Here is a 12,411-nt window from a genome sequence, read left to right as displayed (position 1 = left end):
ACTGCGTGGCTGGCGACGTGCTGCCATGGACCGAGCCGAATGGAGAAGACTCTTACATACCGCACAGGCCACTTCGGCCTTAGTCTGAATAAATAAAATAAATAATATTCCGGCAACTTCTCCATGTGTTAGCCCAGGAAGTTCGTATTTCCGTGTATTTCCACCGTTCATGTCTTGTTAAGGTGGGTTGGGTGTCGATAGACGGGCGTTACGTCCAAATGATGCAAGCTTATCTGCCTCTTCATTTCCAGAAATCCCACAGTGCGCGGGAATCCATAACATTAGCTCGTCTACCACGATAGGCGTTATTTTTGTATTTTCAAATGTTTGACGTATGACTTTTTCACACAAGTGAAATTGTTGAATTTCATAAGGCAGTGTTTTGAAATGCTATGTATGGCGTAAGCATCTTCAATGTTTAAGTGAAGCAAATCATATGAACCATATGAGTTTCATATGTCCCTTATGAACGCTAGATTTTGAATCCAAAAGTAGTTTCATAAGGCGAAATTTTTGAATTTCACTAGTCCAGTTACAGTAACCGTTCGATAACTGCAAAATGTTTACTTTTCAGTTAACGAATGCCGTTCGATAACTGCAATGCATTCTAGACGTCACACGGTTGTCAATCGACGTCAGATGCAATAAAAGTGCATCTAAATGTGCAGCGCAATGCAGCTGTCATTGAGTCTGACATCAGTTTGAAGTATAGCGGTCCGATAACTGCAAAATTGTTGCAATTATCGAATTGCAGTTAAAAAGCATTGCAGTTAAATGACTTGCAGTTATCGAACGTCTACTGTACCTGAGTGTATAAAAAATATTATATTGCGCATAAGCCCCAAAATTGTATTCCCACCTTTGGGTTTCCGCGCCGAGCACTCAGCGCCAGACTCGGCGACAAGGAGATAGTCGTCAAGTTGGTACTCCTGATTTTTTGGCAACTGATGTCGATTGGTTGTGTGAGTGCACCGGTGTCAAAAAATAGAGCTTTTAGCTAAAAATTTAATTGTCAAATGCACATTTTGACAGTAATATAGATGTATGAGTGAATAAAATGTGCAAATGCTCTATCGCGGAAGCAGTCGCTGAAGACAAGTGTCAATGATTTCAGTAACGAAACGAAAAGTTTCAGTGCAAAATACAATAAACCTGCAAAATGGTAAATGGAGATTGAGATGCATTTTTTTAACAGCATTTACTCAATGTTTACGTTATGGATGACGCCCTTTTCACATGTTAATCGAGGACAACAACTTTGATACTTGATGCACTCCATTTGCTTTACAGTGGGGAAGTTTTGTGTGCGTTTTTGTTTTTCTTTTGCGTGTTGTGTTGACCAGATTGTCATCATCGCAGTCATTATCATCATCAATAATTGAGTTTGGCCCGTCCGTTCACTGTCCAGTTCGTTTTTCTCCGTCGTCGAGTTACGTTGTGCTGTGGCTTTTCATACAAAATGATAAAGCGTTCGCGTATCAAATATTTCTCCATCCATTAATATAATCGCTGAAAAATAAGAATTCGATCGACAACCGAAAGAAAACAGTATTGCCGTACAATTCTTAATAGAGTTTGCCGTCTGCAGTTGTACGTACGACGGATCATTGTGAATGTCCTGTATAGTAAAGTGCAACCAAAGTTGATGACAGTGAATTGGGAAATTTTTCAGATTTTCCACCCAACTGGAGAAAAAGTTTTGGAAGAGGCTGCTGGTGGATGGTTGATCGGATGTTAAAAAGAGAAAGCATAAACTCGTGTTGAAGGTGTTCCTTATTCGCCAGAAGAAGAGAAAAGTAGTGCGTGGTGAAAGAGTTGATTGCGAAACAAGTGTTGGTGGCAGTTCTCGATTTATTGGTGTATGAGTGCCTGGAATTTGATAGCTCTGTTGGCTGGCCATCGTCTGGCTGCTTCGTGTTCCATCCGTGGTTCCATCATTAGCATTTCCCGAAAAGTAAATTTATTTGATTTTGGTGAAAATTGTTTGCATATTTGCGTGAAGGGTAGAGCAACTTCTATTCTGGTTATCGCTGGATGCAATCCGTGCCGGAATTGTAGCTGTACTAATCGAACATAGACGTAGATTGCACAAGTGGACAATGGAAAGCAATTAATAGGTCAGTAGGTATGTAAGCAAAATGCTACTCCCTTCATATTCTACATATTTTAACTTATGATTGATAGCAAATTAGACGCATATGACTGATAATGGTCCATCAATAATAAGGTGAAAGGTCTTAATGACTATCAGCATCAGTACTTGAGAAATTGATTTTTTGTCTCGAATTTGTGTTGTTCCATCTTGCCCAGTGGCGTAGCCAGAAAATTGGTCTGGGGGGGGTTTTCTGAACATTTTTTTTTTCGAAAAAAAAAATTTCTTCCAAAAAATGTGTCTCTGGGGCCGGTTTTATACCCAAAACCACCCCCGTGGCTACGCCACTGATCTTGCCTATTCCTGAAATTTAAAGTAGGTATTCATGTTTATTTTTCTTCATTGGAATTGTGTTTGACATAACGGGCCATTCTCAACCCATGTATGACTTATCAGTATAGGGACATGAACATAGAGGATGGTAATTTTTGATTAAAATATATTTGAAAAATTAGCTTATAATATTATATACTTACATATTTTGAACAGTTTAGAAAAATAAGAGATCACAAAACTAATGAAAACACAGATAATAGTACAACATTTATTTAAAAAAAACTAAAAACTACAAAATTTAATGACAGTATGATTGACTTTATGAACTGCAGACATTGAATACGAATCCACTATTATGAGTAGATCAGGAGGACGGATCAAATTAAAAGCCAGTCTAGTTTGTACCTTCAGAAGATTATTTTTTTTTTAATTTTATTTTAATTGTAGTTTAATGAAACAACAAACTCGAAACAGGCCCCTTTTCTTTGAATTTTGAAATGTTAGACTTAACCGTTTTGTGGCCGGCAAAAAAAACACCCTTAACAGGCCGGCAGGGTACCCGGGTACCCAGGAAACTAAAATGCTTATATCTCTGGAAATTTACAACCGATTTCAACGATTTTGGGCTTATTCGATTCAGAATTTTCTCTTCTCTAAATAAAGATGTTATCTGGATTTCCAGGAACATGTCCTGCATAAATAATACTGATCGTGGATTTCGGTAGCTAATCAGCGATATGGGTATCTAACTTCTTGAAATTTCATCACTAGATTGATTTTTATCGATTTGAGTCCATCAGAAGTGCAGACTTTCGATTGGCCATTCCAGAACAGGTTCCTCGAGTGGTAATAGGTGGCCATGAACATTGTTCAATGGAACATCAACAATATGGGTATCAAACTTCATGAAATTAACTCTTGCATATGTCCTTCATGATCCTAGGCTCACCAGACAAGTTGACCCCGAAGTGGCCATTCTCGAATAGGTTCCCCGGGAGCCGGGGTTGGCCAAAAACATTTCTCATTGGAACCCCAACAATATGGGTGTCAAGCTTCTTGAAATTGTCTCAAGCGTTTATTTCTTATCTATTTGGGTTCATCAAACAAGTTCACTCCGGATTGCCAATTCCGGAATAGGTTCCCTAAGGAGTTAGGAATGTTCATAAACATTTTCAGAGCCGTATTTTCTTTTAAATCAATTTGTCTAGCAATGTGAGTGCAAAATCAATGCAAGGACCACTCATTGACGCTGGGTGACCAGCAGGAGACCCACCATAAGATTCCGGACACTCGGAGATATGATCGATTCCAGAAATTCTGTGATGTGACTTTTCATAAACCGTTTGTTTTAACATTGTCACATCAAAATCAACACATGCACTACTCTTCGATTCTAGGTGGCCTCTATGTGATACTACAAAAGTTTGTTCTAGAAAGTTGCGCCTTTTTTATAAATAATCCGTTATAAAGTAATGTCCAGGGCCAATTGATTCCAGGTGGACACTAAGTTATCCTTGGGAAGCTCCGAATCATCCGGAGCAGACTGCTCCGAGCAGTGGGTAATTCTTGAAATTCGTCATTTTTTGTGAGAGCAAAATTAATGCAAGGGCTACCGGTGGTCCCCAAATGGTGCTCCAGAAGTGCAGGGAAATCCAGAGCAGTGGTCAATTATTGCAGTTCGTTCTAGAAACTTTCGAAAATCGTTTGTAATAGCAGTATAGAAGCAGAGTCTTTGCTCGCACTTAGAATCATAGGGGGGTAACTGTATTGATCGATTTCTCTTCATCGATTTGATATTTACTTCAGGTAGAAGATGCAAAAGGGCCCTCCTTAGCCGTGCGGAAAGACGCGCGGCTACAAAGCAAGACTATGCTGAGGGTGGCTGGGTTCGATTCCCGGTGCCGGTCTAGGCAATTTTCGGATTGGAAATTGCCTCCACTTCCCTGGGCATTAGGTATCATCGTGTTAGCCTCACGAATGCAAAATGATAACTTGGCTAAGAAACCTCGCAGTTAATAACTGTGGAAGTGCTTAATGAACACTAAGCTGCGAGGCGGCTCTGTCCTAGTTTAGGGATGTAATGCCAATAAGAAGAAGAAGAAGATGCAATCATCCTTCATTACAACCATGAACTCGTCGAAGATAAATCGATCAAAACAGTTACGCCCTTATGATTCTAAGCGTGAGATTGCGAATATCATTCATTGATCCTGAGTGGCCACCAAGAAGTCCTCCTGAAATACCGGAATTCCCGAAGCAATCGTCATTTCTTATTTTGTTTTCAACAGTTGCGTAATCGTGAATTTTTTTTTTGTAACAAAGTAAAAAGAGAAAGAGAAGAGAGCGGGCTTGGTAGTCATAAGGCTACTGCTACGTGGGAGGTCGTGGGTTCAATTCAAGGTCCGTTCCATTCTCCTACTTTGTATCTTTCTTTATATTTATTTCTAGCAATCGCTAGAACTGGAAATTGACTTCCATACCATTTCTATTCCTATACCTTCAACTTGACTATTCTAGCAGTATCTGCTAGAATTGAAAATGAACTAAAGAGCTTGTTTCCTACATCCAATTAGAAATTCCATCAGTTGCTTTATATTTATAACATTGGCAGTTCGTTAACCAAGACGGACCTCTGCCTCTCGAACCTTGACCCAAAAATTCAAATTAATTCCGTACGAACTCGTGGCAAGTGCGAAGATATATTCGGCTTGCAGTGAGCGAGTGATTACATCATCATTTCATCCCCCTTCTCAACATTTACTTGTATTCTGAATCCACTGATAATCTGTGTGAAAAAAATCTGTAACTCCCTCAGTAGCGCTCCCTCAGTAGATAAAAAAACTGTCTAGTCTTATCAGTTTCTTCGTTCTAGTTTCAAAATCTACCTGTCTGGCCGACGGATGAGATGTTTAGCCTGAAGATGACCCTTTATGAATTTCGGGAGTACAACTTACAGACTCACCATCTGTCTATTGATTTCAAAGCAGCGTACGATTCAGTGAAAAGAAATTAGATGTGGCAGATAATGTCTGAACATGGTTCTCCGGCGAGGCTGATTAATTGATGACTCGAAATAAAGTATTCGGGTTGCAGACGACATATCAACCGCGTTTGTGACCGTGGAGAGATTGAAGTAGAGTGATGCGCTTTCAAATTTATTGTAAACTAGCAGACCCCACGAACTTCGTTTCGCCTAAAATTAATTTATTCTCTGCTTAGATCTCGAGTTATCCAGAAATTTCTGTTTCATTTGTATGGGAGCCCCTTTCCAAAGAAGGGAGGGGTCTCATACCACCTTAAGAACCTTTCCCGGCCCCGAAAACCTCAGCATACACATTTTCACGCTGATCGGTTCAGTAGATTCGGAGTCTATAAGGTTCAGACAGACAGAAATTCATTTTAATGTATATAGATATTGCACTCGAGGGGGTGATTAGGAGATCTGGTGTGCAGAAGAATGACACTATCATCACATGGTCGCATATGCTCCTAATCTTTGCGGACGACATTGACTACATTCGATCGCAGGGCAGTAGTGGAGGCTTTTGCCTTAATCAAGAAGGAGCCGGTGAAGATAGGCTACGTACAATTCTCGATGGGAAACTAGAAAAAGATGTGTGGCGCGGGGAACCTGTCCTGGAATGGAAACTATAAAGTCAACAGGTCTGGTGGCTCTAAAACAATCAGAAACAAACTGCTGAGGCAATTTCAAGAAATTTGATGCCCATATTGTTGAGGTTTCATTGAAAAATGTTTATGACCATTCTTGGCCCCACTGGGAATCTGTTCCGAAATGGCCACTCAAATTTTTACACATCTGTTGGAACCAAGATAATAAACAACAGTCGGCTGTGAAAGTTTCAAGAATTTTGACACAGAGAAACAGACGTCTCACTCAACACATGTTACATCGTTCACCTTTTTAACGGTTGATTTAATTTTCTGTAGGTGGTCAATCGGCCACCGATGGCGCTCCCATCGATTTTGCTTGGGTTTGACGTTTGCGCACTACCGCCATCTGGTTTCCGCTTGGCCACACACAGTGATTTTAGCATTGGGCGGAAATGTTTCCGTGACGATGATTTTGATTGCAATTTGTTCTAAGTGAGACGTCTGTTTATCTGTGATTTTGACATCCATATTGTTGGGGATCCAATGAGAAATGTTTTTAGCCAACCTTGACCAAACACCCACCCCCTTCCCCGCCCGGGAAACTTGTTCCAAAATGGCCACTTCGGAGTCAACTTGTCAAGAACACACGCTGTAAATGATTTCAAGAAGTTTGATACCCATATTGTTGATGTTCCCTTGAAAATAGTTCATGGCCACCTATGACCCCTCGAAGAACCTGTTCTGGAATGGCCAATTGAAGATCTCCACGTCTGATGGACCCAAATCAATAAAAATCAACCTGCTGATGAAATATCAAGAAGTTTGATACTCATATTGCTTATTACCTACCAAAATCCACGATCAGTACAATCTATGCAGGACGTGTCCCTAGAAATCCGGATTTCCCGGTGATCCGAGGGATCGGACCGGTCCAATCCTGAAACAGCATGATAAAGGACAAAATTCTGAATCGAATAAGCCCAAAACGGTTGAAAACGGTTAAAAATTGCCGAAGATATAAGCATTTTAGTTTCGTGGGTACCCGGGTACCCTGCCGGCCATTTAAAGGGTAAAAAAATGTCGGAACCCCTCCCTCCACCCCTCCTTAATCAAAATTTCAGTTAACCCGTACAATCGATTGTAGCCGCCATTATTGTGGATATGACAGAGTTTCAACCTCCTACTATGAAAATTCATTTAGATATCGCGAATTGAATTCCAAAAAGGTACCCGGGTACCCAGCTGGCCACACAAGGGTTAAACATATCTTATTATTGGCATTACACATCCCACTTGAACATTGCCGCCTTGCTAATTAGTTTTTATTAAACACTTCCATCAATTATTGACTGCAAGGTTTCTAGGTCAAGTTATCATCTTTGCATTTGTACCTATATCATGACTGAGGCTATCACAATAATACTTCTATGCCCTGGAAGGTCGAAAAAAATTTTTTAGACTAATTTTAAGACGATTGTCACTTCGGTTGGGTTCTTAGACTAAATCAAAGACTCGTACCAAGCCACCAACATGTTGTATTGTATGGAATGTCCCTCCCATAGGCAAGCATGGGATACACGATTTATCGCCTTAAAGCTAGCCTTACACATCGAGAATCTTGCGCACGGCTTTTGTCATGTATTTTGAGGCGACGATATCGATGGAATTTCGTCACGGTAGATAAAAAATCTCGTTCAATTTATAATGCATGGTAACCAACATTGGAGAAATTTCCACGAAGTATGAGGCTTACGCTCTTCTTCTAGATTTGGTAAACGACCCCTTCTTTAAAAGTACGCATTTATCATCGAATGCATCGTAGTAACAAGTTAGTAATGACTCTGTTGGTATAACTATGGGCTTTGAATCCGAAGATTGAAGTTCGAAAACATAATACGCATCTAAAAACAAAAAAAAAAATTAAAATATTTTTTGATATACATATCAAAGTATTTTATGAAATTGTTTTGTCAACTGTAACCATTGCTTAATTATGATAAGAAAATGGAAGAACAAAAACTATTGATTATTGCAGGAAAACTGTGGTAAAGCGAGGGAGAACTGGGTAGTGATTGGTGACAGTTAATGAGTTCTTTCCAAGTTTCGATTAACCACAATACCACACGACTTTACCAAACGGGTGCGCCAGTATTATTCCATTTGCGTATTTCACAGGCAGTGAAAGTTATTTCATGAAAATCATTATTGTTTGCGGTATTATTTACACGTTTTTTCAACTACAATTTTGGTTGTTTCTAAATGTAAATTTGTAAATGCAGCAAACCTTTTTGTTTGAAAATAAATTTCTATTTGGGTTAATTTTGCCTGAAAAAATATGTCATTACCACATTGATTCTGTTTGTTTCAAGCATTTTTTTGCTAAATCAATCTAAAATTACGTTTTTAAGGTCTGCCTCATTTGGAGAATTAACTGTAATTAAACTTAAATGTGACATTTCAATAATTATCGAATAACCCTGCTCGCAGAGCAAGATTACTTTTGACAGATATCGAATAATTTTGCATCGATGTCTTATTGGAATTGCTGGGTAGCACCTGCCATTCTTATGACCGGGTGATTTTCTAATTTTCGAACTGTCACTTTTAAGTTTATGTTTAAGTTTAAGTCAAATGAGACAGATACTTAATAACCAATAATTAGGATTCGCAGATCAGCAGTCAGTGTAGACAGACGTTTGCTCTCGTTCTCCGTTTTGTGAGGAATAATTATTGCTCGAGGTATATTGTTCGAAGTTAGTGTTCCGCACAAAGCATTTTGTTTCTACAACACTAAAAAGATAAGTAGCCCCTTTTGTTCTACTCATAAGTTCGACTAAGCACGTGATCAGAGGTACTCAATTTGATACAGCAAGAGTCCTGCATCCAAAATATGAATGGAATGGAAGATGCACCAGACCCTTCTGATGGAGCTTTAAATATTAGAATAGAAGTTAAAAATTCTAATAACATCCTTCGTGAGAATGCCTTTTCCAACGGCATAGCGTCCGCACCACAAGTAAGGGTATACCCTGAATGCGGTGAAGGCCCATTCACCATCTTTTTGCCTTTCTCGTATACTAAGTATACGTAAAGGCTATATAATCGCTTCAAAAACAAACTTTTTATAGAAGGCCCGGAGACCCATAGTGTTATATACCGATCGACTCAGCTCGACGAATTGAGGTGATGTCTGTGTGTATGTGTGTGTGTGTGTGTGTGTGTGTGTGTGTGTGTGTATGTGTGTGTGTCTGTGCGCACCAACCCAAAAAAAAATGTCACTCATTTTTCAGGTACTTATCCTTAACCGATTTACTCGCAACAAGTTGCATTCGACGCAGTATACTCTACAATTGTTTCCTATTGAAAATTGACTAGATCGGACTATGGGCTCAGAAGTTATGGCCAAAATACCACTTTTTTAATAGAAAAATTGAGAAAAAAAATGTCACTCATTTTTCAGGCACTTATCCTCAACCGATTTACTCGCAACAAGTTGCGTTCGACGCAGGATACTCTACCATTGTTTCCTATTGAAAATTGGTCAGATCGGATTATGGGCTCGGAAGTTATGGCCAAAATACCACTATTTTATAGAAAAATTGAGAAAAAAATGTCACTCATTTTTCAGGCACTTATCCTTAACCGATTTACTCGCAACAAGTTGCATTCGACGCAGGATACTCTACCATTGTTTCCTATTGGAAATTGGCCAGATCGGACTATGGGCTCAAGAGTAATGGCCAAAATACTATTTTTATAATGCACGAGAAAGGCAACATCACCGCTAGGTGGATTAATCTGGGTTTTCTCTTTTTTTTTCGCAAAATCGATAAACCTATAAGTTTTCTTTTGATTTCGGCTGAGTTGAACCAAAAGTACAAATCAGTCAAGGAAATTTAGCAAATCGAACTCCGCAAAATTCGTGTAAAAATGGTTGGCCGAATCGTAGTCAATGGTATGAATAAAAAGTAGTAAAATCTACAATAGGGTAAAAGTTCCAATAGTCGTGGGTGTTCCTATAGTTGCGGTAGTGCTATTTTTACAAAATTTACGTCTCAAACGCAGCAAACCATCTAGTCTACCAATTTGTTGACATGTTAATAGTCGAAATAACAGAAAACAGTTATGAATTTCCCATAAAATCGGTAAAGTATCATTTAAATACCTTAAATTTTTCTCAGCCTTGCACCAATAGTTGCGGTAGTGTTCCCATAGTTGCGAGTCCCATATGAAAACAATGAGATTCGCAACTATAGGAACCCGAATTAAAAATTACCGCCAAGGATGTTATCGATCATTTAGTAATCTGCCTTCGATCATTTAGTAGTTTGTCAATAACTCATTCCAGAGGCGAAATTTCAAAATGTGTTGTATGGTGAACTTCTAGTGCAAAGGTTTATCTACAACTCAGCCTAACAGTTCGTTGTTTGAATTTCACTAATAACGTAGCTATATCGCTAGTAGCAGTAACTTAGACTAAATGATTGCATTTTTTGTTATCATTTAGTATGAGTATAGCAACTAGCACCGTAACTCCTTTAATAGTGGAATTCGAACATCGACCTGTTAAGAAGACTTGTAGAAAAACCTTCGCACTAAAATTCCACCATACAGTACATTTTGAAATTTCGCCTCTGGAATGAGTTATTGACAAATTACTAAATGATCGAAGGCAGATTACTAAATGATCGATAACATCGTTGATTACCGCAACTATTGGAACACTGCGCCAATAATTGGAGGCACCATTTTAGGAAACAATGATGGGTGTTGTTGCAATTAGCTCAGTTTTTGAATGAAATATAATGAATAACCTTTCATATGCACACTCGAGGTAAGTGGAATGAAGTATGGACTTGGTGTGAACCAACAAATAGTGATAGAACGTGCTTAATTCCTCCACTATTGGGTCTTTTACCCTATGTAGTTACTTATTTGAGCTCATCGTTCTTGCTTTTATTACGCAAAACTGTTCCAACTATATCTCCGAATACCAGCACGGATTCCTGACTAAGAGATCAACTTGCACAAATCTTGTATCTTATACTTCGTTCATCGCTCGCTCGTTACAAAGCCGTCTACAAGTCGACGCAATATATACAGACCTATCAGCTGATTTTGACAAAATTAATCATCGGATTGCAGTTGCCAAGTTACAACGACTCGGATTTCATGGAACCATATTAGATTGGCTCAACTCATACTTGGTTGGTCGTAAAATGTCTGTCAAGATTGGCAATTATTTTTCACCTTCTTTCGATGTAACGTCAGGCATTCCTCAAGGTAGCCATCTTGGACCGTATATATTTCTAATTTATTTGAACGATGTACATTTCTCTATCGATTGCAACAAAGTTTCCTATGCAGACGATTTCAAATTATTCCATGTAGTTCATTGTGATTCTGATGCCGTATTCTTGCAGTCGCAGCTGAATCTATTCGCTGAATGGTGTGTCATTAATCGAATGGTTCTGAATGCTTCAAAATGTTCAGTCATCTCTTTTGCTCGTAAACGCTCTATCGTACAATACGACTACAAAATTTCCGGAACTACCTTAAGAAAAGATACAACTGTGAAAGACTTAGGAGTTATGCTTGATTCGAAACTTACATTTAAGGATCATATAGCCTTTATTTCAGTCAAAGCCTCTAGAAACCTAGGTTTTTTGTTCAGAGTCACTAAGCATTTCTCTGACATACACTGCCTTAAAACGCTGTATTGTTCACTTGTTCGATCAACTTTAGAATATGCTGGGCTCCATACTACCAAAACGGAATTCAACGTATCGAGTCTATTCAACGGAAGTTCGTACGCTTTGCTCTACGCCATTTACCCTGGAGTGACCCTCAGAATCTACCAAGATACGAAGATCGCTGCAAGCTAATTGGTCTCGAACCACTATCTTTACGCCGTGATGTTGCCAAAGCATCATTCGTCTCAGATCTGCTACTCTCAAACATTGATTGTTGTGGTCTACTCGGTTTGCTTAATATTGATGTTCGTCTCCGTGATCTCCGTTCTCATAACTTTTTTCGACTTCCCTTGTCTCGTACAAATTATGGTAAAAATGAGCCCATCAGCAGTATGTGTAGAGTTTTTAACAAATGTTATAATGTGTTCGATTTTAATTTGTGTCGGTCTACTCTGAAAAAAATGTATACCAGATATCTGTCCTCTGCCCAATAATTATTGTTTAGTGTTAGGTGATTATAATAATGTAAGATTTTAACGTGTTAGTGATAATGATGTTAGTTTTAAGAAATCATTGTATCATTTGGTTTGTTAACTGTTGATACCGAAAAAAAAGAGGTTTTATGCCTACTGGAGAAGGAGTTTTTTTAACTGACAAACTCCACTCCAGCGGGCTTTT

General features: G+C 38.9%; 1 protein-coding gene across 2 annotated transcripts in view; it reads left to right on the top strand.

Moving 5' to 3' along the window:
- Positions 1-1,395: 1,395 nt before the first annotated feature.
- LOC134220457 (uncharacterized) overlaps positions 1,396-12,411 on the top strand; it is a 75,826-nt gene continuing 64,810 nt past the window's right edge. For both annotated transcript variants that reach the window (XM_062699515.1, XM_062699514.1), the window contains exon 1: positions 1,396-2,125. The gene's annotated coding sequence lies outside the window, so the exon portion shown is untranslated. The remainder of the gene's footprint in view (positions 2,126-12,411) is intronic.

Source organism: Armigeres subalbatus, chromosome 3, assembly GCF_024139115.2.
Source record: "Armigeres subalbatus isolate Guangzhou_Male chromosome 3, GZ_Asu_2, whole genome shotgun sequence".
Lineage (NCBI taxonomy): Eukaryota > Metazoa > Arthropoda > Insecta > Diptera > Culicidae > Armigeres > Armigeres subalbatus.
Note: the sequence above shows the minus strand (reverse complement) of the source record. Positions and strands in the feature narration are given on the sequence as shown.